This window comes from Anomalospiza imberbis, chromosome 3 (genome assembly GCF_031753505.1).
Source record: "Anomalospiza imberbis isolate Cuckoo-Finch-1a 21T00152 chromosome 3, ASM3175350v1, whole genome shotgun sequence".
Taxonomy (NCBI): Eukaryota; Metazoa; Chordata; class Aves; order Passeriformes; family Viduidae; genus Anomalospiza; species Anomalospiza imberbis.
This window is the reverse complement of record NC_089683.1, coordinates 113,529,407-113,550,388: the sequence shown is the minus strand read 5'-3', so window position 1 is coordinate 113,550,388 and position 20,982 is coordinate 113,529,407. Positions and strand designations below refer to the sequence as shown.

Below are 20,982 nucleotides of genomic sequence, written 5' to 3'. Positions count from 1 at the left end.
GCAGTCTAAACCACCAGACACAGAAAAAAAAGTGTGCTGTTGTTGAGCAGGGACTCTCTGGAGATAAACTGTGCAGGGTCAGTCCACAGCTTGATGTATGTTTTACATGGGAATAGCACCAACTTTAGCAAGTCTTTGCCCTGAGAGTTTCCTTTTATATTAATCACTTGGAGTGTATCTGAGATAAGAATTGGACAAAGGAATGAGGAAGAAAAAAAAAAGCCAAAGAGAAGTGTGGGGTTTCTTTCAGATTTTTTTTTTATTCTTTTTATTTCTTTATGTAAGGAATGCCAGTGTGTTTACTTCCCTTCTCCCAGAGGAAACAGTGCAGTAGGGGCAAGAATTTTTTCCTGTATAAATAAACATCAGGTTTTGCTACAAGGACACTTGTTCACAGGCATTGTGTAAATATATTTTTATGATAAGAAGGTGGTCATTAAAAGCCATTTAATCTCTGTTACATATGATGAATAATACAGTTTTATTCATTTTAAGCATTTGTCAGGGGGTGCCTATGCTGTATATGAATCAGAAGTGCAGTCTGTGTGGTCATACTTCCCTAACTAGTTAAATTAGAAACAAACTGCCAGGCTTGTTGCTGTCTTGGCTGATTTAGTGTTTCCATACCTAGGAACTTCATGTAATGCAAATACTGTAAACACAAATGTGTAGCGTGCCTTTCCCCTTCATATCAGACCCCCTGGAAAGACTCTGTACCTGTGCAGGTGGGATAACATTTGTGTGTGTTCTGGAGCTCTAAGTCTTCTTACTTAGGAAAGGTTTTAAGCAAGTATGAAAACTAATCTGCTCATTACTTCATTTTATCAGATCATTTTGTTGTGTTTGCTATATGACTGATCCTTTTGTTTCTTAACAGTACCTAGTATGCATGATTTCCTTATTGCTTATTATTATTATCTTATTCCCAATCAGTGGATATCCTGGCTGCAGTTACCTTAAAATTACATTTTTTATTAACTGAACCTTGACACAATAGATAATTTGTATTAATAATGCACAGTTATTTTTCTAGATTGATCTGTACACAGAATAAATTATGTAGTATGTATGACACCAAGGGTTTTTTTATATGAAAGGAGTAAATTATAAATATTATGAATATTTATTATGAATAGTAGCTGACATGGAGAGCAGATTTTTAGCAAAACATAAATTTTTCTAGAATTGTGTAACATTTAGACTCTAATATTTTTATTTTTAAAGGTTTAACAACTATATTTTAAAAAAATTATCTGTATATATTAGCTACATTTAATGTTCAGTAATGTGCCATGTAACATAATTTAAACACCAGTCATCAATCATCTAATCATTTGACTACATTTTACTTTGCATATTTTGATTTTTATTAGATTTATCCAGTTAATATGGAAATAATCATTACTGTGTTTGAGAATCACAATACTTCTGCACATATCATGGTGTATATTTGTTCAAATTGATGGAGAGGGTTTGTATGTGAACCAACTCCAGTTGCTTGTAACAGAAATTATCCCTCAATGCTGAGCCATATTCTGAAACAGGAAAAAACAGCCTCATTTTGTTGACTATCCTGAAGCTTTACTAATATCAGCTATTGAAACCTGTGGCTTGAAACAGATGTGACAACACACATTTGTAACACATGACAAGATAAAAAATTAGGAGGGTGATGGAAAGGAATGAAAGGAAAAAAGAGGAAACTCCTTTGTTATAAATTCCATTCCTTGAGAGGTATGCAAGGGCAGTAATCGTAAAATTCTGGGTGATTATATAATGAATTAATCTTATTTTGGCAATATAAGCCATAAAACACTTTTAAGAAGCTTTACAATGTAATTTGTCCCAAAGAGTATAAATGGCTGAAGTATCACCTTCTCCTTTAATTGTGTAGATATTCTTTGGGATACTGGAAAAGGAGAAAAAAACAAAATAAAATCAGTGTATCTTCAGAATGAGGGCAGGCTGTTAACAAGGTAAGGGCCTGGTGTCGACAGAGGAAGGAGAAATGAGACAGCCTCTCCAAGTGGGCAATACTAATTTCAGTACCATCTCACAATGCCCTTGGTGTTTGACATTTAGTTGTAAATCTAAGTTGGCATAACCTGGATAATCTCCCCCCAAATTACTCCTTGTGGATGCTATGCCTAATTCTAGGAAGATCTGCAGTCCTTTATTTATACTGGCATTGGTTTATTTTCTGACAAGCAGCAAATATTCAGAAATATTTAGGAATTCATTTTTCATCCCCTGGAAATATCCTTCCTGTTTAGAGCTTTAGCAGCAGGGTTGTCACAAAACAACCCTGAAAAGGGTGAAAAGACATAGGCAAGGTAAGGTTGGTAAATGGTGTTGATGTTTTTACTAGATCACATAAAAATGCTACTCAGAGCAATTGCTTGAATTCAAAGCAAACCTTAAATCTGCTGTTCATAACAGGCAGATTTGTTTGCCCCAAACAAATTTGTGCCCAAAAAACTTTTGTCTGCTCTCTCCAACTACTGGAGGTGGTCTCATAAAGCCATTTCCACATATAGCCCTTACCTCATCAAAGTAATGCAGGATTATTTTGTAATAAATTCTATTACAACTAAACTTAGATGGCAACTAATGCAAAACACTCCATTTCTTTATAAAAAAAAAATAATCTCATCCTCCCCTTTTCATATTCTTCTGGTGAGCAATGAAAGGACTTTATAATTCACAAACTATGAGTGACATGTAATACTTCATTTTTATACTGCAGTTCTCTTAAGCCTATGCATATTTTCACCTATAGTTTATTTATATGTAATTATCATACTTTTGACTATATATATTACTCATTCTGTACCTAAATACTATGTTCATACTCCTGTTCTCTTATTTTAGAGATTATGTGAAGCTTTAAATTATACATGAGTCACTCAGGTTCATAGAAAACTATTAAATGTTAGCTAGCTGAGCAATAAGTGTTTCTACCAAAAGATTGATAGTACAACTGCAATTTATTGTATTAGATTGCAGGCTTTTGATGTGCTGATATTTGCTTTACTGTGTATAAATGCTGAAGAAAGGCTTCGGAATGGCAATTTCTGTATGTGTCAACATCCTTGACAAAGGAAGGCAAGTTTTTTATTGCACATGCTATCGTACAATACCTGTAACACCAAAGTGACACCACTAATTTTTTAATTATCAATCACGCAATTCATTTGACAGCTGAAAAAATACAGCATTGAAGAATAAAAGCAATTTAAATAAATCCTTTAGGAACCATGAGCGTAAAAGTGCTATGATAAAGCTAAGTAATTATGTAGTGCTTGTGTCATGCACCACAAATCTCACCTTGTGCTTGTAATCTCCCCTGACATCAAACTGTCTGGAATTTGGTCATTGACCTTCCTGCAACCACAAGTTCATTTTGCTGGAATGACTTTCATTTTTGCTCTGGTTTTGAAGAACTAAGATGGTCTTGGCTTCTTGCGGTCTCATTGAAGCGCCTGTCCCCTCCTCATCTGCTGTCGTGTGTGCCGCTTCAGAGTGAGCCTGAGACACATCCTTGGCCCAGCCTTCCCTGACCCAAGCACCCAGCAGTCCAGAAACCCTGTAAATACTTTGTCACAGTCCTGGACTCAGGCTCAGCTCCTTGTTTTTGGCTCAGTGGCCCGTTGACATGGACTCGGTTTCATGTCTTCTCAACTGCAGCTGGCTTTTGCCTGGCAAGCCCAAAGCATGGATGGAGGGGGTTCCTGACTCTCTGGACCTGTTCACTTAGTTATATATCCTCGGTGACAGCAGCTGGTTGGAAAGAGTCCCTGCTGGAACCAAAGTGAGGTCACTTAGGGGTTTGACACACAATGGGGTTGCCAGGGTCGGGTCACTGAAATTGTTTCCAGGTGGTATTACAGGAGAAGAATGAATAACTTGAGCTTCCCCACTCAATCTTGTAGTTGCTTCTACTGATAAAAAGGAACAAATCGACAAGGTTTAAAAATTTAACCTCCATTTAACAAGTCCTTAACGTTTTGAAAGTCTTGGAAAATTTACAAAATTCAGCAGGTTTAAAAATTTAACCTCCATTTAACAAGTCCTAAACGTTTTAAAGTCCTGGAAAATTTACAAAATTGTAAGAATTTAAAAAATATTCTCTATAAAACTACCATCATTTTTTAATGAGCGTTACAATTTCTTTAATAAATTAATGAACTTTACATACAAAGTTCCTCAAAGTACTCCAAAGAGCAGTAGCTGCACATCATATCTCTTCTATAATGACTAGAGGCTGCTCACCAAAACTAGTTATAACTAAGTTTTTGTGTGTGACTCATACCTTCATACCTAAAAATATATGTTCCAATAAATATTTGTACTATCCTTATATTTGTATGGTCAATATGTTCAAATTTTGGTTGAATATCATAATGAACTATACACTAAATGTTTGTTTTGTTGCATTGAAGCAAGTAATTTTCTTGCACTTCCGTGGGTGATACCCTGCAACCCTGGAATATTGACATTTGAAGCTGCAGATTCTAATTTATGTTGAAATATGATCAATAAACGGTTCCCTAGGAGACAAAAAATGCAGCAGAACATGGCTGCTGAAGAAGTTTTCTATCTGAAGCACATGGCTCAGAAGAAACCAACCAACACCAGGATCAGAAATGCAAATTCTTCCTTGAGACACACACACGTGAAATTCTGTCTGAGACGGCTGATTCCTCATCAGCAGTATGCAAAGAAATTGTAAGGACCTGTCACACATATCAAGAAAACTTTCTGATGAAAGGGGAGCACACTTATTTTTAAAGTAAAATCACCACCTGATAATGTCCAATCCACACCAAGAGTTCTAGTGCCTTACCACCATGAAAATAAAGAACTGACCATGTTCTGAATCATTCTGATGTCACTCAAAATTATCATGTAACATGTGTGTGTTTTTCACAGACTTCCTATGGATTCAGGGGAAAGACAATAAATGTGTAACTCTGGAGAATTTAATGTAAAAAATGTTATATTTGCAAATTTGTAGATTTCTGCTGGGTCCAGTAAACATTGTGGTAGGAGACAGTACATATGCAAGGTTTTGGCTTCCTCAGCACAAGGCTCCACTTTGAGCATAGGTTTATCCAGAAGATGGGCATGCTGACAGAAATCTTTCAAAATAATATTAAAGTTCTTTCAAGATGAAGGATGTGCATTTCAGGCCAAAAAGTATGAGGGGATTTATTGGGGATGGAAAACAGTTAAGCTGTCACTCTGAAGAGGTAAAAAAAAAAACAGTCAGCAGGTAAGCAATAAAGAAATAGGAAAATTTACCATTTTTTCCTTAAAGCAAACTTTTCTTTTAATGTATGTGTAAATGTACATAGAAATTGAGAATTTAAAGCTGCAGTGGTCTGTACCTTTTTTCAACAGTGAAATTCCATGAGAGTTTTATACATATTTCACAGACATTTCCAATGAAACAGGTGTATTCCTTGGATATTGGAATATCCTTGAACCTTCTTGTGAGCCAAATACATCAACAGAGTGACACTAAAGGTTTCAGTTCCACCCTAGCATTGCACTGTATCTTCCTAGGATAAAGTCCAGTCCTTGAAATCTACAAGAGCAACTAAACAAATGAGCCCAACAGAATTTAATTTCTGTTATTTCAGTGAAAATCAAAAGTAGTTGGAAATTACTGTACATCTCAGAACAGAAATCTCAGCTGGTTTTAACATTAATCCAATCAATCATGCTCAGTGGAGTTTCCCTAGCTAAGTGGAAAGAAATTAGAGCCCCAAGGAAGAGTATTTTCAAACATCTCTAACCTTTATCTACATGCAGGATTACAAAATTCGGGACTAAACTTTATCACAGTTTCTAAAGAAACTAAATCTAGTGAAAGTGAAGAACTCTTAAGAAGACTGCTCTTAAATTGTACTGGTATGACTGAAAATGGGGACTATGCTCTTTAAATGCACATTATAATGATACTTTTCTACCAAGAAGAACTCCCTGCAAAGGAATCAAAAAATATTTAAATATTCATGTCAGAATCGATCATTCTTATAGAAATAAGAATGCTGCATACCAATTTTTTAACCTACTCTTTACAGGAATTTTCTTTGGTGGTAATAACATGCCAAGGTACTTAGAAAGAACAGAAATTTGAGTTATCAAGTCGTCTTTAAACTCTTTTAATTTAAAAAAAAAAAAAAAATTACACTGGTACTACTAATATACCTCTTTCCTGATTTTCAAAGACTTCTCTAACCCTGATGTTTTTAAGAAGGTACCTTTTATATTTACTTCAGGGTCCACCTAGTGCAATTAAGCAGAACAGTGAAATCATGCAAAGAACTGGGAAATTCAGGAGCATAAAGGAGGGTTCCCATAGGAAATTGTGGAGTCCATGGAACAGGGACTTTGCTATGAAATTCTGCTCTTATAATTCTTTTAATTGTTTTCACAGATACCAAACTGTTATCCAGATAGGGAGTTTTTTTCAGACTTGGGACGAAACAAAAGTGACTGAATCTTTTTATTGAATGAATTTATTCTAGTGAAAAGAGTCCTTTCTTCCTCATTAAATCTAAATTCAGGGCAAAGGTTTTCTTTCTGTTGGCACCCACTTAGAACAATTTTCTGATCAGCACTGCATTTCATTTAAAGGCAGTTTTTGTAATTTGCTGCTATGACTTAGAAGTTCTGGTACATTTTTCTTCCCCCCTCAAAGTAGACATTTATTCTTTAAAGAAAGGAAGCATCTGGACTGATTCACTGGCAACTAATAAAGCTGTATAGAAGCAACCTTGGATAACAAGAGGCTACCACAGAACACCTGGCACTGCTGGCATCACAGCCTTGACTTCAGTAGCTTCTCTGTATTGGGGGTGGGAGGAAATAAAAGCAGCTGGGTCTAATTCCTTTCATCTGCCTTTGCATATTCTTCAGACGGAGGGGAGTCTGCCTGGAAAGCAAAATTCAGCATTAAGTGAGTATAAGTCTGGAAAATTTTCACTGGGGTTACCCTTAGCTAGCGGGTCTCTCTTGAATTCCATATCATGAGCCGTGGTTGTTCCATTTTTGGGAGTATCCACCCAAAGGAGAGGAAGCTAAATATCTTTCTGTGACCATTAATGCTCTGCTTCTGAAGCATCTTTCAGCTGACAAAAACCTGAGAGGTTCCTGATGACCACTGCACTGGTGCTTATGTGACCCCACTCCCAACCAACAGCAGCATCTCTCCCTAGAACTAGAAGTCAGGAAGAATTTACTTAATTTCCCACTTCATTGAACCTGGGTGTCTCTGTTAGGAAGAACCGCAGTTATATCAAAAGGTGCCAGATAAGGGCTTCTGATCTCAGGAAAAGGGCATTGCAGGCCCTTTGCTGGTAATACAAACCGGTCTTTTGGTTTCCTGAGTTAGTGGCTCTGCTTAACCTCTTGGTCTTACAAGGTACATTTAGTATTTCTACAAGTCCATGAGAAATATTTTAGAAAACCCCACCAAAGTCATTTACGTGCAGATCACCATTGAAAATTACGTGTGCAAGCTGTGATTTTACTATTGAAGCTGTGCAAAACAAAGCACAGATTAGTTTTAAAGCCAAATGCCTGCCTGACAATGCTATTTGTACTATCAAGGGATGTTTGTTTAAATGGATATTTGATATTACTTGTATTAACTGTAACTACTGTCTAGTTGTTATGTATTTTCAATTTTAGAAGAGTCATTTGGCTGTGGTTATACTGAACTCCAGCACTACTGTATGTTTGCATCATCACAAAAGTGATGGGAGATTTCAAAGTGTTCTATTTTAATTTAATCTTCATTTGCCGGAGCGCCCCTACATCATTAGAGTACAAGTAGTGAACTGGTGCTTTCATTTCATCCAAATGCTTCTGAAAACCATTAGTTTTGTGGTTATCCCTTTAAGTTCTTAAGTTCTTGAATCATTATGCACCTTCAAACACAAAGAATGCAGCTGTGACTGTGTCAGTCATGCACTGATATTTTTTAATGTCCTTAGCAGATTGTTTTGTCGCTATACCTCTCTGCAGTGAATTATTCAAATAAGAATACTGTCCATGACTGTGACTGTGTTATAATACTGGAAGAAAATTTATATTTCAGAAAAGAATAATATAAAAGTATCTAAGTGTGAGATGGGACCAGCAAAGCTAGACTTGGAAATTAGTAATTCCGTACAATTCTCATGCAACATGTTTATCTGTATAGCACTTTTATTCATCCTATATGAGGCAGGAAAATATCTATGGCAAATCTATATTCTGGGCATTACACAAAGCTGCCCGAGTCCCACTGTTAGTCTACTGCTACATCCTTCCCCAGAGCAAAGAAGGGGCTGTTCAGGCTGCTGTGAAGAGGGTAAATTCCTGTATTCCCTTTGAAAATGTTGGGAAGCACTGAATACACGGAGTAAAACACAGTAAGTCATTCACAATTCTGAAGGACCAATTCCTCAACAATTTATATTAACATATACACATTTACCATACATTTCTGGAGCTGCAATCAGGGTGTAGTCACATTAGCAGGTAAATAGAACATGCTGTACTTCATCATTTTACCTCTCAGAAATGGCTCTCTCAGGTTTTATAATACTTAATATAATGACAAATATGTAATAAAAATCACTCATGTGTCATTATGTGTCATTTATTCTCTCTTCCAGGAAAACACTTGCATTTGGATATTTATCCAGTGTTCTAAAATAGCTGATAGAGTTACACCTTGCTAACAAGACTGTTCATTTTTGTTGTCCCTGAATTGAATAGTCTTGTTAAAGAAACAGGTCTTTGAGAGTTCTGCATTTATCAAGCTGTTATAAAAGCAAAATGAAAGTTTAATTAATATTTTCCTTTTCAAAACACCTAAAAGATCTGTATATCAGCTCTATAGCTTTTAATAAGTACATATAACTCTCAGAAATGTACATATATCTAGGTCATGCTAATTATCCACCTTGGGAGGCAAGAATGTGCCTTTACTCCTCTACCTAGTTGGCATACTCTTGAGACCCAAGTCAGAAGAGCAGCTTCAGAAAGTCTAAAAATACATTTACTAGGTTCCTAGCCATTAAACTGCTTAAGGAGGAGGTCTCCCATGTACTAGCTGACAGCCTGTAATTTCTATTATGCAGGAAATGAGACTAGATAATCAAAAACAACCTTTCTGGCCTTGAAGCCTATGAATCACAGAGAACATAAAAATTGCTGTGGTAACATGTAAGGAAATTGTCAGACATTAAAAGAGCCACACCATTTTTACTTTATTAGTGGCACTTTTATCATGTTTCTTGTGCAGATGGAATTACGTGTCAATGAGCTCCCCCAAGTCAAGCCCTTACGGACTAATTGGACAAAACCATTCAAAGCATTCCCTCCAGCATGAGAACTGAAACACCTTCATGGGAAAGCCTCAAACATATATGGAAGTGTGAATCAAAGGGAGGTTAATCCTTCCCAAACTTCAGTATTTTCCTGCGGTTATTTATTTTGAATGCTTTGAATTGAATACTGCAGTTAATCTCATATTCAGGAGCATTATGCTATTTGGTATTTTTATTTTATACAGGTTCTCATAACATATTTGCAACAGGTTTTGGAGATCTTCAAGTTATACTGTAAGAAGTGAGCTTACCTGGCCCTAAAGTGACTGCTACACCAGATAAACCCTGGCCAAAACGTTATTGTGGATTATTTGTGCAGCAAAGCTGGAGCTGTTCATTTCTGCCCTTTTATATGGGGAAAATTGCTTATGCAAAGCTGAAAAATTAAATGAGAAATAGAAATTGTGGTCTTATCTAGGAAATGCTGTAGACTAGAGGGTAACACAGTCCCATAAGAGTGCTCTGAATGAGAGAGAAGAAAGATTCAAACTTATAAGACCCAGTCTTTTAATATAAAGACTGATGTCAGCCTTCTAATATTTAGTTTCTCTTTGAACCTCACCATTCAAATTTATATTCACTGAGAGTTAAGTAGTCGTTCTTAGTTGCAATATGCTCTCACAAAAGGAGAGGATGGAATCATAGGCTACTTTACTGAAGGACTTATTATTCTACATCAGAATTATCTTTATTCATGAAGACTTCAAACACTTTCTTAATGTTCAGTTTTACTGTAGCTAGGAAAAGATCCTGTTATTTGCTAAAATTCAGGAAGACAAATGGGACTATGTTGTTTCTCCCAGAACATATGAAAGAAAAATTAAGGAGTTATTTAATTCAATGGAGTTAGAATATTTCTAGTTTAAAAAAATGTCAAACCTCTCCCCAGTAGTACATGTGAAAGCCAATTTTTGAGGTATATCTTCTATGCCTCATTACTGGTGTTCAGTTACACACCTTGTAGACTTAACAGGCTCTGGGTTATTAACATTTATTGTTTGATAATTTCTTAATACAATGGGTCAAATATATGTACAAGCAGCTGAATATGGGTCATTGGGAAAAATGAAAAATCATATTCACTTGGATGGGGAAAAGTGTCTCTCCTACAGATTTTTCTTTATTCTTTTATGCACTAATTATTAATATATATTATGGAAGCATCTCTGTGTGTAGCTAAGAGGAGACTTCTCTTTTGGAACATGTCTGTCCTTGTTTTCTAATTTACCTCTGTGTCCTCAATGAAGCTGGCAATTACACAGCCATCAGTGAATTTACTCTGTGGGGGAAAGCCATAGGGAAGTGGGATAAGGAATTCTGATTCAGATTGAGAAGTGGGATTCAGATGGGGAAAAGCTGATTGCTATTTTTCCATGTCTTTGGATTGTGTTCAAGCCACACCGGTGTGTTTCAGAGGAACAGGCTTCAAACACGTGGCAAATCCATGCCCCTGGCTCCTCCTGTGCCGCTGCACGGTGAGCATGGGCACTTCAGAAATTCTCTGAGCAGCTTCCTTCTTGGTCTCAGTGTCATCCCTCAGAACTGGCAGCATCTGGTAGTCTCAGAGAATTAATTTCTGGGGAGTGTTTGAGTACAGGGCATATTAAAATGTCACTACAAGGATGCTGAAGGCCGATACAGAGGAATTGACAGCTAAAAGCAAAACAAAACATAAAAAAGCCATTCCAAAAACAACCCTAGACCCTCCAGCAGTTATAATTAGGTCATTTTGTATAATTTATGTTGGATTATAATATTCAAATTCACGTAAATGGGTACATGGGAGAAAAGCAGCACACAATCTCTTTTTCCTTTACATTTACAGTGTATTTTATATTTTTTCTTATCTTGTGTTGTGTCTGTTTACAAGAGACATTGTTTAGCAGGAGATGACCTGGTGAAGCCCTGATGCATTCATGGTTGCACAGTGTCTGTCATTATGCTGAAGGACTGAGGAAAACCTAATTGGCAGTTAAAGCATGAACTTTCTGTACCTCAAAATATGGTTCTCAATTCCTATTTTGGCTGTGGTGCATCTGCTGAGAGTTTTAGCAGATGTTGGAGTATCAGTGAAGTGTGGTCATGACTCTTGATGTGGTCAGGCATGTTATTTGAAAAAAAAAAAAAAAAAAAATCTTTCCAGTACTCCAGGATGTGTCTGATTCAAAATCTAGATTAATTTGGTTTTAGTTACTTAACATGGAACACCTTTGATTGCTTCAGTTTTTGAGCTTATTGTAGAGGGTTTGTCTGCAAAGAGGCACAAGGAATGAAACCAAGCAGAAATTAGTGCCAGTTTGGGATGGTTTGGGAAGAGAAATTTATCAGAAGTAACACAGAGCAAAAAAGAAAGAGGAGAAACTTTGAATATTGTTGATAGGTGTGTATTTTATTAAAAAAGCTGTGCAAGTTGCATTTGGGCTGTTTTTCCTTCTGCTTTGTTTTGGTTTTGGGGTTGTTTTTTGGGTTTTATTGTTGTTTGTAGTTTTGCTGTTTTGGTTTTTTTTAACTCAGTAATAAACAGGGTTTCTGTGGTCTAAGAACAAAGCCACTGCATGTGTGGAGACCGATGAAATACTAATTGGATTACAGGTGTGCTTAATTATCGTGCACTGAAGGTGTTCAGTTTTCCTATGATCAAGGCAGTGGTGTGAATATGGACTGCAAGAAAGGTTTGTTTTTTTCTAATGCTAAGTGGAGAGCTCAGCGGATACAAAGAGGATGAGTAAGCTGACAGGAACTTCACTAAAACTTTATGCATCTCTTGTCTCTCCTTTTTTCCTGAAGGGCAGTGTTTTTCCTTATAGTGTGAATATTTAGCATTCTTTTGTGAAGCACTTTGCTAATTAAATACCTGTAGCACCTCTGAGATGCTTGCAGTGTGGGAGGCCAATGACTTCTGGCACAAGGCAGTCAGAGCAGCCTGCTCTGGGTTATCGTATTCAAAACCTTTCCCTGAAAAACTAAGGCATTAAGCAGAAAACTACGAGGGGATACTTCAGTGTCCTGACATTTAAACCTGGTTCCAGACAGATTTGAAAACAGCCTGTGTTTGTGAAGTCTCAAAGAAGGCAGGAAGGTTCTGAAGTGCCACAGAAGTACAGGCATAAAAGACTTTATTATTCTATTCTTTTCTCCTACTGACTGTGTCTCCCTGTTGCTAGGAGAAAAGTGAGGTAACTGCTCCCAAATTTTTAAGATACCATAGCTATTTCCTGCCAAGTATTTTCTCCTAGGACCGTCTGTTCCAATACTCAGTAAGCCCCCAAACACCTGTAATAAAGCCAACCACTCATACACTTTTTTTCCAAGGGTTAGGAAAGGGAGAAGTTAAGAAGAATGGGAAGGTAAAGGAGCTGTTGCTGTGGGAGTGGATGACAATTTTCAAGTGGAAAACCTTGGTCCTGGCTTGGCTTGAGAGTGTAGAGAAAACTGCCTGAGAGACCTGGAAGATGTGCCTTGTTCAAGCTCTCTGGTTGTTCAATTAGTCTTTAAAAAGAAGCCTGCTTATGCATTTCTGTCACTTTTGATGTGTGATCAGAATTCAACAATGCTACATTTCTGTCAAAGGCTCTTCAACTCCAACGCTTCCATATCTTCAATTTTCATAATTGATTTGATAACAAAATTACTTAATATTAAGTTCATGACAACATTTTTTGAGAGAGAAAGGCTTCCTTCAACCATTCTCCTCCCCTCATTACTGTATTTTAATTCCTATCTCTGAAAGTAATATTAAATATTTAGTCTATAGACTTGATTTGATCGTTACCTGTACATCAGCAAAGAATCTTTGCAAATACAGTGAACTAAAAAGAGCTGTATGTACTTTAGCATGGATGATTTAAGACCAGTTGAGGAGAAGGCTATTATGAAGTAGATCTATATCGAGAGGAAGATTAATGAAGACAAAACCCCAAGACCTGTAGGTCTTAAGCAGAGGGCTATAATATTTGCCTAACCAGATTAGCTCCAGGGGCAAAACTAAGCAGCAGAGTGTTTGCACATAATCAAGGAGGTGAAAGTGGTGGCAAAAGAAGAAAGATATAAGCAAAAGAAGGCATAAGAGAGCAGAAAAAAGCTCTCTTGCTGAAACCAGCAAGTGGAAACTGTCAAACCCAGTTTTATTTTGTACCTTTTTTACCAATGACATGTAAATAGATCTTCTTTCCCTTTCCATTAAAATTTCTTCTATGTTTTGTGTATTTAAGCCTTAAATAAAGATAAATAGATCAAATAACCTCTGATTCTCCAGAATATGAGCATTTAGTTATAGCTTTCTAAAAGTAGGAAAAATACCTAACTCTTACATGTGCTATTAGGTATTCTAGATGTCTATTCCATAACCAAATTATATTATAGTTTAAAAGACCTTGAAGCAAAAATGCTTCAAGTCTAATGTCAAATATAAATGTATAAGAAAATAGAGTGAAGAGAATCAAATAGGTTGAATATATGTTATTATTTAGTAATGTGCTTGAATATGGTGCCCAAACATTTGTATTTACCCTAGAGAAATGCGTTGAATTTTTTTATATTTAAACATGGAAAAAGGAAAGAAGCCCCAAAACCCTAACTATTTCTTGAGTCAAAAAAAATTTATGAGGAAATAACATATATTACATGCATTACACGACGTACATAACAGATATTACATATACTCAGTCATTACTTATGCATTAAAATGTCAAATAATCTGAAACAAAAGTAGCACTTTTTCAGAACTACTGGGTTTTTTTTTAATAAATCCATGAGCAATATCTATATAAAATGATTCTTGAGCATGCTGAATGCATTTTAAATTTATCAGCAAAGTCCCTTTAGTTATCAAGCTTGAGAACATTTATCCTCTTCATTATTGACATCTCCCAGAATTCTTTCCATGGTTTTGTGCAAATAGCTTGGCAGCTTTTGGCAAATAGAGGTGATTTTCAGTAACATTTTTCAGCTACTTCAAATTGAATTATACATCCAGAGACAGTCAATCTTTCTTACCATTAATTTTGCAGGGGGAAAAAAAAATCTTTTTGTATTGCTACAAAGGGGACCTAAGCCTTGCAATGCTAGCAGAGATCTAACCAAAGGGCTGCAGAAATCCTGCCCACCAGAATGCACCAGCCTCAGCACACAGGCTTGTTCTGCAGTAGAAGGGGGAAATATGAAGTGCCTTTGGGTACTGTGGGAATTTTAGTCCTGTGAAAGTGAAAACTGTGAGGTTGCTGAGTAAAGGTTGTGAGATCTAAAGAGTGCTTGTCAAAATGTACTTTAGGAATTTATATAGGTCTCAGATTTGGCGTTTCAACATGATAACGTTAAGAAGGCACACCCATGCCCATTGCTATGTGGCATTTTTTGGCAACTTGTAGCTATCGTTTGTTACTTTGAATTCTATTATCTCAAATAATTTTATTTTAAAGTAGCTCAAAAATATGCATTTCTAAGTGTAATGACGGTTATGGACTCTTGACCTGATTGAAGTAACTAATTAAAATGTGAGCTATATTACCATTTGATTAGTCTGCAATATTGGGCAAGCTCTTCATTAGGCCTTTGGCCTCTCTTTTCATGCCTGTTGAGGGTCTGGAAAAAAGGTCTAAACAGATGAAGATTACAGCAATATGTGGAATCTTTGCATCATACCTAATCCCAAAGCTGGGAATAGGGCTGAGCTGTAGCCTGGGGCCTTCCTTAAGCATGGAGAGCAGAGTCAGTTCCAAGAAACAGGTTGATCCAGCACTGACAGCAGGATCACCAGGATGGTGCAGTCTCACACGCACAAATCTTTTATTTCTCCTGACTGAGACACACTCAGAAAAGATTTATAGTTTTGGCCAGCCTAGGCTATGTGGGGTGTAAATTATTTCCTTTCCAGAGCTCAGAGGCTCGGGACTCATCTGCTGTTCTAAAAGTCAGTGGCAGTGTGAAAGCTGAGGTGTGCTGAATGAGGTGCTGCCCAGTGCACTGAGCTTGGTGTGTCCTCTTGTCATCAGGTCTGAGGTTCCCTTCTAGCTGTCAAATGCAGCCCTCTGCAGCTGTTTGGTGAATGTCTAGATTTACAGATCAGCTTGCAATTATTTAACAACTTCCTTAAAGAAAACAAGTGTTATTTTACAAGGTGGGATTGAGGGAAAATGCCTTACAAATCCATTGAGAATTTGCATAAGAATTATGTTATCAAATATCAGCTGATAACTGCTTTTTTTGTATGATAATTCTAGCACTTATTATGAAATTATTTATGTCATCATCTAGTTTGCAGTTGTCTTGGAGCAAGAATGCACATATTGTAATGGTGTTCAACAGTTGGACGATGATCTTAGAGGTCTTTTCCAACCTGGACAATTCAATGTTTTGTCAATGAGTTTTATGTATCAAAATAAGGACAGAGATTGCAAAACCAATATTTTTCTTCACAATTTTTCTTCTTTGGACTCTTCTGTGGAAGTTCTAGTGTTCTGTGTTTTCTTTGGAGGGAAGGACAAAACACTTGATGCCCTATATCCAATTTTTACTGTTCAGCTGCAGGGAATGCTCCCACTCTGATATGAAAGGTTTCAACATGCAAGCATGGCACAGAATGAAATTTCATCGGGTTATTAAATGTAATGCTTTATTAAATCTGGAGCAAGATTCTTCTGTAGCCACTGCCAGTTGCCAAGCAGGACGAGCCTGAAGCCCAAGAGCACGGGGCTGGAAGTGCAGGAGAAGATATGTCCATTGTGGTAAGTCCAGTGTGGTCAAGTGATGAGGGAGGCTGTCAGGGATGGACCACTAACTTCAAAAGGCGCCTTTCTGCTAAGAAGGAGTCCTCAGCAGGCAGAAGGTGCTGGAGGGCACGAGTGGTGAGTTCCTCTGTGGTGAATCCCAAGCTGGCAGAGCAGTGTTGTGGTGCAGACATGTGAGCGGTGGTTTCTCCACAGTGAGAAAAGTTTTCATAGTCCATCCCTTGGTATTAACAACTAATTGCTCTAAATATGTGAGAGAGTAGACAGTGGTATTATTTACTGTAAAGGAGTTGGATATAACTCTAGAAAAGCCAATATTCTGCCATGAAACAAGCTACTAATTTGCTTATGTGGTAAGTTGAGAGTGCTGCTCTTACAATTGAATTACTTGTAAGAAAATGGAAAGAGGCCCCACCTGCTCACCTTCATGCAGCCCACAGATATTATTGGCAGGCTGATGTGGTAGAAATTTGTTTTGTGTTCAGATTTATAGTAATGAAAAGGGTCATCAATATAGCTAATATTACTATTGATTCAATATTGCTTTTTTTTTTTTTAACTTGCATTACTGCTTTGCCATGATCCATCTCTCTTGTATATTCTTTGTTCCCCACTTCTAAGAAATGAAAATACACATCCCTCAATCTATGTCTTGATGTATTCAATAGCTGCCAAAGGAATGTTTTTAACTTTGGGATTTAATGGAAGTCTTTAAGACTGTGAGCCATGGCATATTATAGCATTAAAATACACTTTAATTTGTGCTATAATTTATAAAAGTGTAGGGGTTTACATGTGTATAATAAATGGATATATTATTACCAGTGTGAAAAAGCAGTAGATTGAATAGTATAAAAGTCAGTCACTAATTTTGTGTTTATATAATTTTCTTTTGGAAGCTTTTAATTGAATTAATCAATTTAAAATCAGATTACTCAGACACAGCAAAACTTTAAATATACTGGCATTTTTCTCTCTGACCTTTATGGAGTAAACTTTACTTTTAATCAATAATTTGGCTGTGAACTTGTTTCTTAGTTAAGCTCTGGAAGGGTAATATTCCACCCTTACTGAAGTCTATGGAAAAATTCTGACTAAAATGAGGTTTGCAGTTCAGTCTTCCCATTTTTATTCGGTCTTCCTATTTTTTATCATACTCCTTACAGAAATTTTAAAGAATCATTCTAAACTTTCTCTTTTTTTTTTTTTTTCATATGGGAACTGTATAGGAAGGAAATTACTGTTTAACACTCAACTACTTGCACAAGCATGCAGAAACCACCCCAGTCACAAAAATAGACTAGGTCCTAACTTAATGGCAGAGAATAAATTAGATGATATTGTGAAGATATCAAATTCAGCAAATATTATAAATAATTTCTTAATTAAAGCTGGTAAGCAGTTAGTGTTAATTATTGTATTAAAATTAGAACACAGATGAGGATACAATTCTGTATTATTTAAGATGCAGTTTTAATATGAGCAATACTAAGGAAAAATCATTTTCAGAGCTGGGAATGTGCTGTAGTTAAGATAAAATTGCTCAGACTCATCTGACCATTGATTCTATTCTTCTTCATGTTCTCTTAAAGAATAAAGTTGTAGTCAATCAAACATGACTCTGTTGTATGATGCAAGGAAAAGCACAGATGTGCTAAGTAGATTTTAAACATTATTCTGGTTTTGGTTGCGGTAAACTATAAACGTCTAACTATTACACTTCATATGAATAATCTTTATTTTTAAAGAGACATTCTTTTTATAAGAAGAAGTATGTGGTTTTGGTGTCTGAATAATTTGATCTTAAGGCACAGGATAACAAAACATGCCTTGGGGCTTGCTATCTCAAGCCAACTTGCTATATCTGACATTTACCTGCCCCCCATTCCATTTTGCTCTGAGGGAGGACCAGCAACTCTTTGATTAATTTACAACTGCTTCAATATGAAATCTTAGTCATGGCATTGTGGTGGCAGGTCAGCTGCAATCCCCCTTTGAAGGTGCTGCCTTTGAAAGGCTGGAAGGCTCTGGATGTCACTTACAGATTTTTTTTTAATGTTATTTTTTTCTCTACGTTCTGTTGAAGGTTTTTTTCCCCATTGCTCATAATCACGCTGAGGAATGAGGTCTCAGCCACACATTTATAAAACTCTATGTTCGTGTGAGCAATTGCAGAATAAGAAAAGGGCAAAAGAGCCAATGGGTATATTTTATGAAAACTTATTCTGTTTCATAAATTCTGCTAGCAGCAAGGATCTAATTCAGCTGCTGACATATTTCGGGCCACCTCAGAGGTACTCACGAAAAATGATGTAACTTCAAAAGTCCCATTAGCAATCAAAGGATTAATAGGAAACAATGCTTCTTGAGGAGGGTTCTGCATGCTTCTTTCCTGCTGGGGTAAGTCCCAGAGAACTGGCTAACCTGTGTAAATAGTCTCTTTTCTGTCATCAGACTCCTGTGAAAAGGTGTAGGAAAGCTGGACGAGTGCTGTCTTGTCCTTTTGACACATGCCATAGCATTTGTGTCCTGTTTGTCCTGCCTTCTGAGCTTACTTGGAATTCAAAAGGCACTTACATGAGAAGATGGTTCTGCAGATCATCCTGACTTTAGTTTCTGTCTTTATCAAGACTATACTATTCTATACTTATTTGAAAAGCACATTTATGCCTTCTCTAGTGGAATTTTTCTCGAAATCTTGGTTATTTCTGAAGGATATTAATTGTAGTGGTGACATACAAAGACATTTGCTTAAGAGACATGACTGTTAGTCATACTAAACAACAAACAACCTTTGAAACCAAGCTGCATCTGGGTGTATATTTCTATTACTGACTCCATGCCCGAGTTCATGGTCTGATACCCTAATGAGGGAAAAAAAAAAAAGTAAATTTTATGGTGCAATTTCATAAGAAGAAGGTTACTTGTGAATTTTCTTTACATTCACTAAGCCAATATTGTGCTTGTTCTGACATCCTAAGGTCACTTAAAATATCTTTCTCTAGATTTATACATGCTGTACAGAAAAAAAGAGAAAGGCAAACAAACATTAGGAAAAAGAACAACTCATCACAGTATTTTAAAATTAATGATTCATTAAAGTTTGCGTACTTTAATTCTGTTCTAGATTTTGTTCTGTATGATTTTTCACTGTAAGAATAACATTTGGGGAAAAAGAAAAAAAAAGAGAGATACCATCCCCTGTGCAAGAAATCTATTTTGAGACTTTTTCTCTCTTTCTGTCTTTCTTCTCCCTGTGTGGTTCACAGAGATGAAAAAAAAATGTATTGATCTTAGCAAGAGATCAATAGGCAGAGCCATTCACAATTAGACATTCTGCAGAAAATAACTTGAATCAAATTAACCTGGAGCACCTGCTGCATTTTTGCCAGGTAACCTTGCTCTCAAGCAGGTTTTAAGTATAGTAAGTTATATTTATTTGGTAAAAAGCAGTGCCTTGTGAATTGTTAAAGATATACTCACCAGGTTGCACTGTAATCCCCTTTGTAATCACCCCTTATTATATCTTTTATGCTTTGAGATTACAGGGTTTTATTTCAAAAAAATGGTGGTCATACTGTTTTTTATTACTTTTACTTCTAAAGGTCATGTTACAGTTGTCAAAAATAAGCATAGATCTTGGTATTAATATTTTAAAACACAATGTTGGCAAGCCCATATTGTTGGTCTCCCCATGGTAATTTAAGGTTGGGGAGCTTTCCTGATTAAACCCTTCATTTTAATTTTCAACATTTGCATTTAAAAGGTAGCTCCTTTGACTGGTAATAAACGAGGCATTGGTTCTATTTAATAACTCCTATGCACGGTGGTGTCACAGCAGACCCACAAGATCTTACGTGCTGTCACATTTAGGGTGATAGATTTTATAAAACTGCGTTGCATAAAGATGAAGCCTTTTGTGCTACCTTGTAAGGTTGCCATGGTGACAGAGCACTGCTTCATGGGAATTTCACTTTTCTGGTGATGTTAGCTACTGAACCCAAAGCTCCTTCTTTAGATTGTTCTTAAATCTCGCTTTTAATGCGAAATCATTTTGTAGAGGCTTGTAATTCATGTTTTGTATCTTGATTTTCTCAGAAATGTCTCCTATAATGCTGTCATAGGTAAAGGACTAAGCGTTGACTTACCACATGATGAGCATGGTGGACACTCAAAAGATTTTGGGGTTTTTATGTTCCATGCCATTGCTCCATTTTATAAATATTTAGGATGTGTTTTGCAATTCCACACTTTCTCTGAACTATAAAAAGAGAGATCTCAGACCTCTAGCTATGGAAATATTTCTATCATGGGAAAACATTACAGATAAAATGCTGCAGACTGATAAACGTTATATTTCTTTTTTTAAATTATTTTCTTAGAAAATGAATTTAAATCATATATATATATATATATATGGAAAATGTTTACAAATTTGTTTTTAGGTCTGCAAATAAGCCACATTTTTTTGTGGAGGTATTGTGCATTTCTCTGTAGCAGGTGATGGTTTTTTATCATCCTGTATGCATAAGAAATCATATGGGAACTTCATTTGATCTGACATTCATAAGCCAAAGATTTTCTTTACCTTTACAAACAAAAATGCCTGACATGGAAATCCTTATTCCCTGCACTAAGCCCCAATTTCTGGATGTTTAGCTGTGGATTGTTCACTGTGCTGAATCAGCCAGAACTATAATGTTCTCAAGATACAGCCAACTCCTTGACATATGGCAGAAAATATATACATGGATATAAGTCCTACCATTTGGTACCCAGTTGGAGCTCCCCAGCTATGCTAATGAAATTCATGCAACAGGAATATTTTTCTGGTGGAAGGGTCTCTTGCTGTTTTCAGATGAAAACAG

At 36.4% G+C, this 20,982-nt stretch overlaps 1 protein-coding gene across 33 annotated transcripts in view; it reads left to right on the top strand.

The window, feature by feature from the left end:
- NRXN1 (neurexin 1) overlaps positions 1-20,982 on the top strand; it is a 674,512-nt gene that overhangs the window by 85,075 nt on the left and 568,455 nt on the right. The gene's annotated exons all lie outside the window — the stretch shown is intronic.